Consider the following 17,170-nt stretch of genomic DNA (forward strand, 5'->3'; position numbering starts at 1 on the left):
TCACCACCTACTGATTGCCTGACCCTGGTCAAGTCCTTAAACTCCCCAGGGCTCAGTTTCCTTGTCTGTAGGCTGGGGATAGTAATGGAATTTGGGGTCGTGGTGAAAATTCAGTGAGTCTGTGTCCAGCTCCTGGTGCTGTCTGAGCCAGCCCTGCTTGTCATTTTGCTCTTACCACTGATGATTAAACTGGCTTAAAGAGGCTGGGTGATCTGGACCAGAGCAAAGCGTAGCCAAAGGAAGAGCTGAAACTCAAACATGAGCCCTCTGACTACCCACAGTCTGGTGCCCTTCCCACGTGAGACCACGCCCCCCCCTTTCTAGAAAAGTGCCACTGAAGAGTGCACTCCTTCGCATTGCTTAAAAGAAAACTTTGAGTCAAGTTGAATGTAGAGAACATTTGTCGCAGGGTTTTATTTTGCTTGGGGAGAACAGGGGTGGGGGTGGGGGACGGCGGGCCCAGAGGTCTGGAGAGGGAACACAAATCTGTAAATTTACACCTGAGTCCTGTCCACAGCACGCAAGCAAGACCTGGACAGTCTCTGTAGTTCAGTCACGTTCAAAATACCCAACCTGAGAAGTCACCCTCTCAGCCCCCACGACGCACAGGATGTCCTAACCAGCAGCAGCTTCTTGGCAGTGGCCACATGTGTTGGGTCCATGTTCTCTGTTTTGTCCCGCCCCACCCCCACAAGCACGTATTTCATGATCTTTCTTCTGCATTGCTCTGCTTTTCCCTTCTCTTCTTTAAAACGTCTGCATTGGCCACGCAGGCGTAAGTGAGGAAATTAGGTATACTTAATATTTGAGTAGTTGTCAGGCCTCTAATCATTGCTTTTCCATTCACCAAGCTCAGGAGCAATAGGATTTTTTGAAATTGGAGATATTTAAAATTGCTCTCCCTATAATAGATAGGTTCTTGTTCTTTTGACATTTTATAAAATGTTTCTCTTGCCATGGACGGGGTTCATAAGGTCTTGGGAGTGAGGGCAGAGGGATGACTGTTGTGTCGTGTTGTTGGTGTGAATTAAATTCTTAACACCAATTATCGATGCTGTTTTTAGTCACTCTCAATTCGAAGATTATATTCCTATCATGTGAGTGGTTCCCATACTGTTCTTTTGAAAATATCAGTTTGGCAAAGATTATAAAAACCTATCACATTGGTGAAAATTTCTTTCCATGGAATAAAATACAGATGGCTTTATTAAAACTTTTCACATATATTCTTCATGTTTATCTTGTGCTTTCAAATTTGAGAAATAGAGGAGTCGGGGTAAAAGGGGCAGAGTGTTACCATGACAGAAATGAAGGGCCAAAAGCGCCATGGCACAGCTGTCTGTCCGCATTTGGTTCACTGGTCTTTAGTCTTCCGTTCACCCCGAGTGGAAGCTTCTGTTTTTCTCCTCCGACCTTCAGGAGCTCCCCCTCCCACCATTGCCACCCAAGACAGAAGCACATTAACAGCCTGGACATGAAGGACAGGCTTTTTTTTTTTTTTTTTTTTTAAAGCTCCTCTTCCAGCAGAATATCTACTAGTCCCCTCAGAAAATGAACTCTGTCACCACTGATACTCTCTAAGGTGGGATAAAAACAGTCCTTCTCAATATGCCCAGTTGTTAAGAAATTCTGCTCTTCTCTGACATAAATGATCAGGTTTGGCCAACACCAAGACAAATACAAGAAGTCTTGTGTTTGCCCTTAGTGTCCCGTTCTCAAAGGGTGCTCTGGTGGGAAAACCACACGGCCACCCCCGTGAATGTGACGGGAGTCCTATAAAGAACAATTTTGCTGCCCCCACCACACACAAATCTGAAAAACTTCTTGCTTCTCATGGACCCTGTGATTGGCACTCAGAGCCCTTGCCTGCCCTCAGTGTCTCAGCGAGCGCCCTGGGCCGGGGTGGGTGGGGGGAGACGATTTGCGTGTTTGAAACTTGGGGACAAATGAAAAGAACTCTTTCTCTTTCCTTGAAGGGTTAATGCTCTAACCAGCTTCGGATTGGTTCACTTGAATCCTAAAATTACTTTTCTGGTCACGCGCACTGAAGGTCTAAGCATTTGTGAAATGTCTTTTTTTTCCCCCCCTTCTTCTTCTTTCTCCTGATGCTGTTCTCTTGGCTGTCTTAATTACACAGGAGTTGAGAAACCAAATTAAAATTAGGCGTGGCTGGTAAACAGTGATCACGTTGCATGCTTTTAGTTTTGCTTCTTGGGAGTTACTTCTCCCTGTGTTGCTTGCCTCCCCGCTTTTTTTTGTTGTTGTTCCAAAGGAAATATCATGAGCTCTTTTAGAAATACTCACAGGAAGTGAGTATCCATATGCTGGTGACTCGCCAGCGACTGAGCGTTGACAGGTGGAGAATACGGCTGCAGCCCTCCCAGATTTATTTGCACGTTTCCACCGGAGCAGAGGATTAATTCGGGGTGTATAGACCAGAGGGGTTTTTGTATAGCGAGGGAAGTATAAGAGGAAATTGGTCATTGCACATCATCTTGAGGGACGGTGATTCAGGGAGCTGGGATGGGGTCAGCAAGGCACGTGGCTCCTGTGTCTGAGGGTTCTGCTCACTGCTCGGAGGGCAGGCTGCCTTCTAAAAATGCATGCTCCCTCCACCACCAACAGCGATTCTTTCACAGTGAATCACTTCCAGAAATGAATAGCCACAGTTTTTTTGGAATGAACGTTGTTGTGAAATCCCTCGCTTATAATGGCAGGTTTTCAGTTGGTGGTTTTATCAGAATTTCTCAAGATCAAAACGAAACCTCCTCTTTAAAAGGAAAGAAAGTACTCTCGATACAGAAAGCAAAAGTATTTCCAGTCTCCTAACGAAGAACTGTCACAGAATGTCTCTGTACCTGTATTTAGAGACACATGTCTGTGCATTTGCCTGAATGTGTGAGTTCTCAGAATTATGGATTCATTGCTGGTAGCTGGTGATTTCCAATGCAGAAGGTCGCTAACTACAAGAAATGTTCTATCCGGTGAGTAGGTGGTAGATTCCGATGATAATTGCTAAACCAGTGTTCATGGTCTTGAGTCGTGGATTCAGAAGACTGCTAGCAAGCTTTTAAATACTTCTGCTATAATTTATATGATTTAATGGACGGAACCTCAGGACTCACAGAAGCCTGTGAAGGGTTTTTCAGAATGTGGATTGATTGATAGCAGTCCTTTTGAGGAGGAAAGGACGTTTTACAGAGGGAAGCAGTTTATGGGGGGCTTTTTGAGGTACAGTTACTGCTCGTCTGTATTTAAAGTATCACTCTGTTGTCTTACGAGATAGAAGTAAATGCCTACACGGTCTCAACAGAGAAAAAGTAATGCCAACTCTTTTTTCAATGAAGAGACTTCATCCACATCTTCCTCTTAACTGGAATTTTGTCCCCTAAATATTCACAAGGAGGAACTGTCCTATTGAACAAGACTAACCTCCCGGCAGTACCTGTGACGGGTCTCACGTGGTGGGCTCTCCCGTGGCTTACTGGCCACGCCTTTATCCAGGGGGCGCAGGGAAGGAGTGCACTCACTGGCAACAGTGAGCGCAGTTGAAGGAATTGTTCTCTCTCCCAAGTGGAGAAGTTGTTTGACCTACTGACTCATTTCATAGGAATTGGGAAAACAACCTAGTGTAGCTTTCATTGTTTAGTCCTGGAAGATTCCAAAATCTGTGTGTCTGCGAATAAGAGGAGCTGGAGAAAGGTGGTGTTACCACTCGCCGCCTCTGCTTGCCTGTTCTCCTAGTGGAATTCAATCCCTTCCTTCCAGGACAAGTCCCGCCTGCACTTCGGGATCCTTTGTGTCCTGCCCAGTGGTGAGTATGGATGACGGCAGTTTCTGATTTTCACCGGTTCTTGCTTCTAAATTTCCACGTGGCATTTTGTCAAAGGAATAAGCTTTTAAAGAGCATCTTTTCCTGACCCATTTATGCCACATTTCACATTTACCTGTAGAAAATACTCTGGAGGTGGAGATAATCATAAAAGGTGGCATAACTTATAGGTGACAATAGAAGTTAAGAGCCAAGATATATTGATTTTTACAGCATATGGCCATGAAGGCAGTTTTGATTTTGACATACTCGTATTAAATGTTTTTTGTGATGTTCTTTAAAACACAAGTATGGAAGATAACAGTACATTCTAGCTAAAATAATACAGTTACTAATAGTTGGGAGAGATACATGTTTTTGGTTAGGAACCTTTATGTGAAGAGAAACTTCTGATTCCAAACTTCTGATTCCTGATGTCTTGGTTTTAAATCAATGTTATCAAATAAGCTAAAGGTATCAAAAGAGGACAAAGAAAGTATATCGAACTTTCTGAGAAGCAGAAACTCAGGTATTTGAAGTGCTTAAAGGGTTAGATTATTGCCTCTGTATTATTTTGTATATGCTGGATTTCTCACATCACACCCTTAAGTCATGTTCTCCGTTAATGCAAAAGTTGCTTAATGTATAATTATTGTAGAATTTCTCTTTCTCTTTGGAAATGGCAGAGTAGAGAGTTGAATCAATCATTCCGGCACTACTAGTTTACTGCTTTATTATGGCTGAGTGCCTTAGAGCTGAGGTTCTTAACCTTTTCGGGGTGTTGGGGCCCTTTGAGATTATGATGGAAGCCATGAATCCTTTTGCCACATTCACACATAAACATTTGCCTGCATTTTCCAGAGCATCTGCAACTCAGTACGTCTCATCTGTGGCCCCCAGGTTAAGGACACCAGCCCAGAGCCAGACCTTACTGTGATTCTGCCATTCTTGAGCTTCCCAGTTAACACTCAGATTTCAAAGAGGAGGCATCCAAGTCAGAAAGAAGACATTCTCTCTTCGCTAGCTGGGGGGTGGGGGGGAAGAGCGGGGGGCAGGGGGCATGTTTAAAAAAAAGGAAAGGTGGAGAAAATAGGGTGACTAATATTAAATAAATAAAGTGAATGGATAATATTCTCAGAACCTCCAAACATATACCCCAGGATCCCTAAACATTTAACCATGAAATGTGTAGAGTGCCTCGTGAATTCTGGTAGAAACTTTTAAGACTCCCAGTTAACAGTTGGGGTGAGTTTTTCTCATACATAATGAAATCTCTTTTCTTTCTTTTTCCTTTTCCTTTGTGTATGCTACCAAATTAGATAGGACTACAAATCATCCGAACTCCAGAAATAAAATTGAAAACAATTGTAACCAACTGGAGAATGATTCTCCATTAGCACAAGAAATCTGGTGGGGATAGATGGAAGGTAGTTGAGTTGAGTGCAGAAGTCCACCATTTAGAAGAACTGTAGCCCTTACTGCCCATCAAATACGTCAGTACTGTAAGGCTGTTGTGGAAAAAAATAGACATGAATCTTGGGTGTATTAACAGAAGTATGACAAAAAAGGCTAAGAAAACAAGACTTGCATTAGTCACACTCATTATTGTGTCCAACTTTAGTCACATTTGAAAAAAGATTTTGGGTAACTGTGAAGAGCAGATAGCCAAGGAACAGAAGTTGTATACCCTTCCAGCAAAAGATAAAGTGACTGAGAGTTTCCGTCTGAAAAAGGCTAAGGGATTTCTTGCTAATGGGCTTTGAGTAGTAGGCGTCTGATTTATCGTTATATCCCTGGTGGCTCACATACTGCCTTGCTTTCAGTAATTTGCAGTGCTTTAAGTGACCGTCCTGTGTGGGGACGTTGGTAACACTTTTCTGATAGGCTGGGCAGGAGCAAATGGATTCCAATAAAACCAAAGAGAGATTGTCAGGACATAAGGTCTATAATAAATAAACTTGCTGGCTAATGAATAGATCAGAAAGACAACCTCCATTGCCACGATGATCAAGTTAGATGAGTGGTGAGCTGGGGGAAGTGAGGAACTCTGGGGTTGAGATCTTTCCCAAGATGGGAATAGGTAACTGTCTGAGATGGTGGAAACATTTCTTAATTCATTCAACAAACACTGAGGGCCTGCTTTGCTAGGTGCTCACATTCTGGGAGAGGAGGCCAAAACACAGATCACAGTGTACAGTTTAGTCCTGAGGTTCATAAAATCAGCATGCTGTGGGACCTGGTAACACCTAGCCACCGTCCATGAGGCTTCCTGACGAAGGTGATGTGTGATACGACTCTGGCAGGATAGCCTTCAAGGAGTTAGCCAGGAGTTAGCCAGGAGTTAGCCGGGCAGGGGAGGAAGCATTGTGTGGAGGCGTTAGACGCAGAGGCTGTGAGGTCCAGCAGGGGAGGGGATGGAAGAGGAACAGTGAGAGAAGGTGAAGCAGGAGGGGAGTCCCTGACAACAGGCCCAAGGCGCCACACCCTGGCTGCCTGAAGGTCTCTGTCCGGGAGGGTACGGTGGCCAGACACACCTTAGAAAGGTGGCCCGGGCTGCAGGGAAGAGAATGAGTTGGGGGGAGAGGACCGGGCCAGGTCAGCCAAGGCAGGGGGACCAGACAGTGAGAGAGCTGCTCCAGCCAGAGCCCTCCAGTGGAGAAACGACGAGGATGCCCAGGGCAGCGGATTCAGGGGGGTTAGTGAGTGGGAGAGGGGAGAGGAGAAGGAAGGACGGTGGCTGAGGTGATGAAGCGGTATCATTCACCACGAGATGAAATACGAGAGGAGAGGCAGGTCCGAGGGAAGATAAGGCAGCGTTTGGACGTGGCAGAGTGCCCACAGACAAGTGGGTGTGTAGGACACTGGGAAAGTTGGGAGAGTGGTGAGGTGGTTTGTATGGATTTGGACTCGGAGGTCCAGCTCAAAGTCATTATCTTACTGGTGGTCTTGACTTGTGTGAGACCTGTTTCTAAAGCAGTGAATCACTCTTCCAAACTTTTTATATGGTATTTGTTATTTTTTTCTAACTTACGTGTAGTAAAACTTATTTAAAATATGAAGTGTAGTATAAAGAAGAAATATAAGTTATCTCTGATCCCATCACCCAAAGCTCTCTTAACATTTGTGTGTATTTCCCTTCAATATTTTCCTGTCACACAGAGTTTACAGAATTAGCATCATTCTCTGTAGGAACTTTTATATCCCATTTCTTAAATGAGCATTTTCTCCAAGTGCTTAAAAATGCTTTAAAAACATTTTTAACAGTGCAAAATTGGAGAGTGTTTAGTTAGCTTCCATTTTCTTTTCTTTAGAGAGAGAGAGTACGTGCGCGTGTGCAGGGGGAAGGGTAGAGGGAGAGGGAGACAAGCAGACTCTCTGCTGAGCGGGAGCCTGATGCGGGGCTCTGTCTCACGACCCTGAGATTATGACCTGAGCTGAAATCAAGAGTCAGATGCCTAATCAACTGAGCCACAGGCGCCCGGAGCTTCATTTTTACTTTTTTTTAAGATTTTATTTATTCATCTGAAAGGGAGCAAGAGAGAGCACAAGCAGGGGGAGAGGCAGAGGGAGAGGAAGAAGCAGACTCCCCACTGAGCTGGGAGCCCGACATGGGGCTCGATCCCAGGACCTGGAGATCATGATCTGAGCCAAAGGCAGGTGCTTAACCATCTGAGCCACCCAGGCACCCCTTCCGTTTTTTTAAAAAGCCAGTTTTACATTATAATAATTATCCTTTCAAATGCATGAATCCTGGATATTTTTCATTAAAGTATATTTAAATGATGTAACAATGTTAATATTGTAATATATTAATAAAACATTGATAATATATTAATATTAAATAATATATTAAAATACTTCCTTAAAATAGATACCTTGCAGTGAGTTTATTAAGTTAAAGGAATTAAAACTTTTTGTTTATTTATCTATTTATTTTTCTCATTTTAAGTAGGCTCCATGCCCAACATGGGGCTTGAACTCACAATCCTGAAACTAAGAGTCACATGCTCTACTGACTGAGCCAGGCAGTCACCCCAGAATTAAACTTTTTAAAGTTTCTTGATAAACCTGGCCAAATTATTTCCTAGAAAGCTTGTACCAAGTTACCCACATTCTAGCAATGAATTGAAATGCTGCTCCCACCGTATCTTCATCCGTACTGAGTATTATCTTTTAGAGAAAAATGTTACACTATTTTTGGCTCATTTCGACAGCTTTTTTTTTTTTAAGTAGTGCCACGCCCAGTGTGGAGCCCAACGTGGGGCTTGAACTCACAACCCTGAGATCAAGAGCTGAGCTGAGATCAAGAGTCACATGCTTAACCGCCTGAGCCACCCAGGCGCCCCTTGACAACTGTTTAATGGCTTCCCACTCTGTGCTCGGTACATGGCATTCTGTAGCTGCTTCCAGGAAAGGTTAACTTTTTCGTGTGTTTATTAATCCATTGTTTCTTTTTGTAAACTTCTGTTCATGTCCCTTATCAACTTTTCTATCACAGTGCAACTGTTCTTATAATTTATTTGAGGGGAGTGTGTGTGTGTGTGTGTGTGTGTGTGTGTTTAGTGATATTTGGGCAAATATTTTTCTCAGCTTCTTTGGTTTTTTAATTTTGTTTATGATTCTTTCGAGACACAGAACATTTACATTCTGTTTGGTTAAATAAGTGATTTTTGTCTGTTTTTTTCCTTTGTGACTCTCCTGTTAACATGGGCTTAGGAATGCCTTCCTGCCCAGAAGTTAGAAGATATTCTTCTGATTTAAAAAAAAAAAAAAAAATTCATTTTTTATATTGAACTCACCAAATTAGAAGTAAGGAAGGTGTAAAGGCTTTTTTTTTTTTTTTTTCACCATAGTCAGTCCCCCGGCGTCCTGTATGGAGTCACTTGTCTTTCCCCAGTTAATTTTTAGTGCTTCCTTATTTCATACTTCAAGGCCTTTCACCGTTCTATCTAACTGTAAGAGCCCGTGAATTTTGGGGAATATTGGTACCTGAGTGGAGGGTGTGATAATACTTTTTTCCCGACATTATATTAAAAGTCTCAAGTATACAGTAAGATTGAAATAATTTTACAGTGAGCCCCCACCTATACACCAGCTGGATTCTACAATTAATATTTTAACCATTTTTTCCCTTTGTCATTTACCTATTCATGTGACGGTTTTTAAAACTCCTGAATCATGATTTGATTTCAGGTGGACTGTCAAAGATGTTTTCTTTCATTCTGTTTTTTCTCTAATTTGTAGGTTTGATTTCCAAGAAACTTCCAGCTATTCATATTAGTACAGTAAAATAGTGAATATGAGAATAAATACCAAGAGAAGCTGCTTTCCAAGATATGATTTGGTCCCCTAATTTTATGAATATGGTTTGATTTTTAAGGCTTATGATTATTATTCACATACGATGAATTTGTTTTTCAAACATAACCCCCTCTTAAGGGCCCCATCCTCCCATATGCAGTAGACTTGGGGCTTTCTGTTCTTTTGGTTGGAGCTGAAGAGTACATTTAGGAGAGGACTAGAAGGGCACAGAGTAGGCACCGAGATGCTTGTAGAAGTCTGGTGAGTGGGCCTTGTCCGAGCCAGCAAGGGAGCTGCCTGGACGCAGCAGGCTTTGAAAGAAAACTTTTGCCAGAGTCGAGTCACCTTCCCAAGTGGCCACCATCAGGCTCTGCCGTGGGAGCCTTTAGCATAAAGACTGCTCTGCCCAGGGTAGCCTATCACCCAGACTTTCCCTACTGATGTTTGGCATTGAGTGTCCCTGGTTCACGGTGAGTGATTAGGTCAAACCCTATGTCAAAGAGCTTAATCATCTCTCCCAGCCTAATTGATGAGCTCCCTAAATTCCCATGAGTTTTCGAGGCTGGATAGCATCCCAGCCTTACCACATCTGGCTCTTAGCGTAGCGTAAACCTGGCTGAACGGAAAATGCACAGCCTGATGAAAAGACTCGCCTTTGGCCACCACTAGACGTTAATGGTGGTTTATATTTTGTATACTGTTTTTTTTCACCATCTGAGCCTCAATTTCCTGTTTGTAAAATAAGCTGATTTTATTAGATCATATAGAACATTTTTTTCTTTATTCAAAATCTGTGATTTTAATCTAGAACGTTGAATATAGGTCAGTATCCACCCTTTCTCAGAAATCTGGGAAGACTTTTTTTTTTTTCAGTTTCTCTGAATAATACTTTCCAACGTAGGACCACTGATGAAGTTCTCCAGACCCTGGGTCTAGGGCTAGAATGTTAAAGCCCCTAGCTCCTGTGCAAGGGATGAGGGGCATTCCTGAGATCATTCAGAGGAAGCCTTACTCACAGGAAGCTGATTCGCTGACTAGCTGCTTACTGAGCACGTTCCCCCTTGACCTCCAGGAGACTCACTCTGTGGTGGCCCAGTGACACCTTTGTTCTAAATTCCCTGCTCTTAGTGAGTGATGCTGTGGGATTTTAGAAGTCTAGCCAACTTAAATGCTTAGGCATTTAAGGATAGAAAAAATTTAATTTAACATAACCTAAATTGGCATTCTTGTAACATCCGTATTCAAAAGAGGCATCCTCTTTGAGTGAATGATTTTCTTTTCTTTCAAGATTTTATTTATTTTAGAGAGAGAGAGAGAGCACACAAGCAGAGGGAGCAGTAGGGGGAGAGAAGCAGGGAGCCTGATGCGGGACTCGATCCCAGGACTTGGGATCATGACTTGAGCCAAAGGCAGACACTTAACCGACTGAGCCACCCAGGCGCCCGAGTGAATGATTTTCAGAAAAACAATGAAATAAGCTGCGTTTTTCTCTTGCCGCTGTCCCCTTTCAAGTGTTTGTGCTCCAGCAAGAGTCAGCTTGTTGCTTCCCAAACCTGCCGAGCCGTTTCCTGTTACCCTGTCTTTGAGAAGCAGCTCCCCCACATTCTTCCTCGTGCCCCCCTCTCTGGCCCAGAGGGAGCCCCACCATGCTCCCCGCTCCCAGCCCAAGGCTACCTTTCACACTGCAGATACGCCAGTGCTAGGGTTTGAGTTTCTTTGGTGTTCCTGAATTTGCCAGAAGCAAGGGAGGGTAGTTGGAAAGTGCTCCTGTAACCTGTTATTTTCCTTACAGTTAAAATGTGAGGAAGACTAACTCTTGCCACCAGTCACTACCATGCTGTGCATCAGGTTTCTGAATCATCTCCTCAGTCCACAGCTCGTTTTAAAATTTCGCTTCCAGGCCAGATCTGCAGGAAATAAGATTGTGAGATCATAAATGCTAGAGTGGGTATGAAGTTAATTTACCAGATCCCAGAATGTTAGCCCTGGGAGTCCAGAGGAGGCCGCTTCACAAGTGAGTCACGCCTGTATGGAACCTGGTTATCTGCAAAGGTGTAAACATGCCAAAAATATAAATAGCTCTAAGATGAGTTTAAATTAAAGCATAAAATAAAGTTTGGATATATTCACAGGCAGTGGGATTACTTAACAGGTTAGGAAGGAAAACATGAGATATTTGAGGTACATCCTTGAACTTCTAAGGTAGCTACCTTGAAGAGAAAGCTTGAAGGAAACGCACCATGGTGTTACTCTGAAGGATTTTTTAAAAAGTCAGCACAGGGCCCAGAAACCGTGTTCTGGATAGATGAGGAGTATTTTCCAGTATAACGTTCCTCATGGGCTGATTGAACCGTGAGCCTTCTCCTGTGAAGCCGAAGGCTCCCTCTTCCTGTGAGAGAGTGTCCGGTAGCTGTGCCCGGATCTGTGCCGACCGTGACTGACCCAGAAGGCCGCGTCACTGCGGTTGCATTTCCTGTGGCACCCGTGTTCTGGGGTCAGGGTTAACAGGGATCATTCATCTCCGTGTTCAGGTCTGCACTTTTTCACTCACCTCAGCTGTAGGTGAGAGTAGACGTGCCCCAACCCAGGAGACTCACGATGACACAGGAACGACTGTAGCTAGCTAGCACTGTCGAGTGCGAAGAGCTGAGCACCGTGTGTCTGTTTTAATAAGCAGTCCTGTTAGGCAGGTGCTATCATCATACCCACTTTTCTGATGGAAAACTAAGGCTCGGAGAAGTTCAGTCATCTCTCCCAAGATTATGCAGTGAGTATGTGGGGGAGCCGGGGTTCAGATCACAGCAGGCTGGCTCCTGAGCCCAAGTTTTTAAAATGATTCCTATTTTGGAGGCATTTTTATCCTTTGGGGCCACTCAGTTTCATGGAGTCAGTTCTCTTTTGTGGTGCATCTCCCAAACCTAGGCATTCTGGCACCACACCTTGCCTGGATCACCTGGTACAGCTTGTTATGAATGGTGCAAATAAGCACAGCCCACCCCCACGGCTCCGGCAAACGTGCTGCTGGTTATTAGAGAGTACGTCCAAAAAAGGTACTTAACAGAGCAGCTATCCCAACTACTGAACAAACCAACTTGGTGTGGCCCGTGATGGAATCCCTTTTCTTTTATTTTTGGATATGAATAGAAGCTTGTTAATGTTGTGCCTTCCAGTAAGTTCAGGCCCACTGTCAGGACCCCAAAATCTGTTGTCTTGTGATATTCTTGTTGCTGAGCTGGCTACCAAGTGCCTCATCCGGGAAAGCTGCTTTTCCACCATGTGGCACAAAGGCCCTTCGTGCTCTACCCTCATCTCTTGACACTCCCCCCATCTTTACCCCTCTTCAGTGGTCTCTGGACCGGCCAGATGAAGCTGGTCATGCTTGCCCTTTGCATGGAAGCTCTTTATTTTGCTCTCTTCCTAGCCAACCACTCTTGTTCCCTCAGATGAACCCTCCTCCAGTTAGCCTCCCCTGACCGCTCAGGACCTGGTCAGGTGCCCCTGCGTGCTTCCACAGCACCCTCTGCTTACCCTTTGTGCACGTACATATGGGGCTCTAACTTCCTTGTTCTTGCCAGCGTTGGTACTGCTTACTTTTGGGTAAACACCCTGACCCAGAAGACAGAGCCTGACAATGCCAGAAATTCAACAAGTGTTTGAATGAGAGAGAGGTAGAAATGACATACTTGGTGACAAAGGGGACTAATGCATGCAGTGTCTAATATTTGCAGATTATAAGGTACTTTCATATACGTTACATTCCTGAATCCTCACAGCAACTGTGGGGAGTAGATTTCTTGATCCTCATTGTACTAAGCTGGAAACATCGCTTGCCCTGGTGTGTATATATGGTTAGTACAGTAGAGCCCGCTTATCTGCTGGGGGGACGTGCGCCAGGACCCCCAGGGGATGCCTGAAACCGCAGGTAGTGCCAGACTCTATAAATAACTCTGTTTTTTCCTGTAAATACATACATACATATGATAAAGTTATAAATTAGGCTCAGTAAGAGATTGACAACCATAACTAATAATAAAGTAGGATAATTATAATAATATACTGTAGTAAAAGTTATATAAATGTTGGTCTTTCTCTGAAAATATCTTACCATGCTGTACTCACCCTTCTTGCAATGACGTGAGATGATAAAATGCATTTGTGGTGAGACGCAGGGAGGTGAATGACGTAAGCACTGTGACGTAGCCTTCCGCTATCACTGACCTTGTGGTGATAAGTCAGAAGGAAGATCATCAGCTTCCAGACTGTGGGTGACCACAGGTGACTGAGACCTGAGACCATGGGTAGCTGGAAAGTGAAACCGTGGATAAGGGTGGGGACAACTGGATTTGAGCTTAGGTCTTCTGACCCCAGATCTTGTGCTCTAATGTCCGTGTGAATATTACCTCTAGGTTAAAACAAGTGTTAGAATCTGTAACAAAAGCAGTGTCATCCTTGGGGCGCCTGGGTGGCTCAGTCGGTTAAGCGTCTGCCTTCGGCTCAGGTCATGATCTCCAGGTCCTGGGATGGAGCCCCAAGTCGGGCTCCGGGGAGTCATCTTCTCTCTCTGCATCTCCTCCTGCTGTCGCTTGCACTCTCTCCCTCTCTCTAATAAATAAAAATCTTAAAAAAAAGCAGTGTCATTCTTGTCCTAACCAACAAGATCCAGAGGGAGAATCGACAGACTTTAATTTCTCTCCCTTTCCCCCCTTGGCATCTTCCTGCCTCCCACGAGTTCCCAGTGAGAGCCTTACACTGACATGTGATGGATTCTTTCCAAGTTTCAAGGTGCTGACAGTGAATCTCTTGTTTGGATTTGGCCCAGGCTGGCTGCAGCCCTTCTCTCCTTGGGGTTTGAGCTTTTTGGAAAAGTGGAGAGCTGAAGGAGTTCAGGTGAAGTCCCTGAGCATGTTGACTACGTAAGCTCGTGGTGTGTTGGGGAGTGAGAAGTGAGTTGGGTGGGAGGGGTGTGTGCCCGCACAGCGAGAAAGTGAGCAAGAGGATGTGAGTTGGGGGCTGATAGGGTTGGCAAGGAAGAGGCTGTAGAAGTTGCTGGCTGGAGGGGCCGTGTAATTAAACAGTTGAACAGATCTTAATAACAGACTGGGGTGTTCTCCACAGGCCTGCAGGGGAGCAGAGTGGAAGTAAGTGAGCTGGCAGCATCTCTGGACACACAGAGCTAGATGGGAATGACTTACCTGGGATGCAGGCCTGCGTCATTCCCACAAGCAGGTAGCCCAAGGAATAGGGCACAGTCAGAGGAGGGAGAAAGAGAGATTGGGGGCAGCATTTCCTAAGCTGCAAAATTCAGGATTTCATCTTCAGCCCTGCTCTGGTCTAGGTCCTCCCGGCACTGTGGCCAAGGGAGGAATTTTTAATTTCATAGAGAAGTTAATTTTGCCACCACCGTAGAACATTAGGCCAAGTTCATAAATCCTTTCAGTGATTGTTTGGGAGTGCCAGTTATGAACTTCTCCTTTTACACCTGGTTATTTGCAGTCAGAAGATATACCAGCATTTATTACGGTTTTATTGGGTGAAGGGGGGGGCAGGTCAGGAACAGATGGAGATGTGGTTAGAGGGACTTCCTCTAGGTCATTCAGAGATCAGAGCAACTCAGGGAGGTCACAGGAGGTTCGTGTCATTGTTCATTCACTCATCAAGCTTTCGTGAGCATCCGCTGTGGGCCAGGCTCTGGTTGGCACTAGGATGATGATGATGGTGGTGGGGATTAAAAAAACAAGCATGGTCTCTGTCCCATCGTGGAAGCTAAGTAAGTGCACAGAAGAGCAGCCCAATAAAAAAATTAAATTTAAAAACTCAGGCTACGTGCTGTGAGGGAAAAGGTGCATTATTTTTTTTTTTAAAGATTTTATTTATTTGAGAGAGAGAATGAGATAGAGCATGAGGGGGGAGGGTCAGAGGGAGAAGCAGACTCCCTGCTGAGCAGGGAGCCCCATGCGGGACTTGATCCCGGGACTCCAGCATCATGACCTGAGCCAAAGGCAGTCGCTTAGCCAACTGAGCCACCCAGGCGCCCCGAAAAGGTGCTTTAAGATGAAGGGGGGCTCCCTTTTGAGTGGTTCTCTGAGGAGGTAATTTCTAAGGTGGGAGCCAAAGGTTGAGAAATGATTGTGTGGGTGGAGGATTTGGGGGTGAAGTTCCCAAGCATAGAAAACGGCACATTTAAAAGGCTCTGCAGGGGCAGGGGGGCGTGTTTGGCCTTTGGGGATCAAGAAGAAGGTACGTGTGGCCCAGGATGAGGGTTGGAGGGGCAAGCAGGTACAGCTCCTCAGAGGCCTTCCGTTTGGTCTGCCCCTGCTCTGGAAGGCATCCATCTCAGAAGTGTCTTGGGGTCTCTTCATAACCTCTGTAAGTGTCCCCAGCCCAGGGCATCCCCCAGGCTCTTTTAGGAAAGCTCTCATCCCCAAGAGACTGCCTGACACTTTCCTCTCCTGTTAATGTCACTTGTCAGGGGGAATAAGGACATAATAGTGAAAGCAGATTTTAGTGAACTTGAAACCAGGAGTCATTTCAGGTGCTAAAAAACATGAAAAATAGGCCCAAGGCACTATAAAATGACTTTAAATGGATGAGGTTAGCTCCGCCGTGGGTCCCACACACAGGTCTTGTGAGCTAAAGAACTGGGTGGTGAACACAGCAAGGCAATAGGAGTAAAAAACACAATCTTGGTTCTTCTGAAAAGTGAACCCTGCAGAGTTTCCCCCCGCCCCTGCAGTTCTGGGGAAGGTCATCCACTGAATTCAGTGAACCTGCTTCCTCAGGGACTGTCATCGGGCCCCCTTTCTAATTTTAAACTTCCGCAAGTTTGGGGATCCCAAGTGAGCATCCGGGCGGCCTTGGGGCCTGCCTGCCTCACGAGCCCCTCTCCCCTCCCCTGCTGCGGTGCTGTCCCCATCCCCAGGGCCTCCCTTCCACCTGCGACCTCCCCACCCCCCACACCTGTGACACCAGGGGACAGGCCTGGGAGCAAGCCTGCCTCTCCTTCGCTCTTTCCCTGTGTGCCCTGTGAACCACCTCTGCCCCTAGTTTAAAAGAAATGAACTTTGAACTTGGGGGTGGGGTGGGGGCTAGAAGGAGGAGAGCATTGGAAAGTGTTGTGTAAACACCGTGGTTCTGATCTTTCTAATCTTTTACTACCTGTAGGGACAGGTGGATGCCGCCAAGGTGCTGGCAGGAGAAGCTGATTTTTTCAAGGCTGTGGGTTATGCAATAGAGCAGGGTATCTTTGAAGCTGCAGGAGGAGGTCAGAGCAGCTTGTCCACAGGCGTATTACGCACAAGTTTCCCTTTATAAGATCTAATTTGCTTGAGTATCGTTAGGAACTGTGGTGCCAACATGTAGCTGGATCTCAGGAGTGAGCTGTTACCGCCAGTCGGGAGTGAAAGTAATCAATCCTTTTTTTTCTCCGCCCCTTAAAAAAAGGACTCTACTTTCCAAGTTTTCTCGAGGTGCCGGTCTGAAGCGGTTCTCTCCAGCAGGTGTTTCTGAGTGCGATGTTGCCATATCGTAATCTGTAACCTCGTGCTCCCGTCTGAGAATATTCTCTCTCTGTCCACAGAAGTGGAGGTAGACGGCGGTTTAGCAGGTTCTGTGGACCAGGCGGTGCTGAGCTTGCGTCTGGGACAGTGACCAGACAGATGAAAGGAGAAGTCAGAGATATTTTTAGCCCATCAGGGCTGCTTGGAAACCCTGGTTCCCGCCAGGCCCCCCCGACCAAGTCATTCCAGCAGGGTGTTCGGCGGTAAGTGCATCTGCTCTAATTTCGTATGTAGCGCATTTCGCTTCCATATTATACTTCAGAATATTCATGAGGGCTGGTGGGTTGCTGACTTGACAAAGAGTAGCTTTGAAACCCACGTTATGGGCTTGGTTTTTAGGGTCCTCGGTGCAGCCTGAAGGTATGATATTATTGCAGAGGGCCTCCCAGGGGGGTGAGGGGGTCCCGTGTCCCACTGTGGCCGGGGGACCCCTCCTCTGCCTCAGAAGTGTGGTTTTTCCCTGGAAGTTGGGGCCTGAGGACATGGTTCGCTCTATTTCTTT

General features: G+C 45.5%; 1 long non-coding RNA gene across 7 annotated transcripts in view; it reads left to right on the forward strand.

The window, feature by feature from the left end:
- Positions 1 to 17,170, forward strand: part of LOC116630770 — a 212,547-nt gene that overhangs the window by 177,270 nt on the left and 18,107 nt on the right. For 6 of the 7 annotated variants that reach the window (XR_004299007.1, XR_004299001.1, XR_004299004.1 and 3 more), the window contains one exon: positions 16,689 to 16,871. The exons of the other annotated variant lie outside the window; for it this stretch is intronic. This is a non-coding gene — a long non-coding RNA (uncharacterized LOC116630770). The remainder of the gene's footprint in view (positions 1 to 16,688; positions 16,872 to 17,170) is intronic. 7 annotated transcript variants of the gene reach the window in all.

This window comes from Phoca vitulina, unplaced genomic scaffold (assembly GCF_004348235.1).
Source record: "Phoca vitulina isolate PV1807 unplaced genomic scaffold, GSC_HSeal_1.0 scaffold4, whole genome shotgun sequence".
Taxonomy (NCBI): domain Eukaryota; kingdom Metazoa; phylum Chordata; class Mammalia; order Carnivora; family Phocidae; genus Phoca; species Phoca vitulina.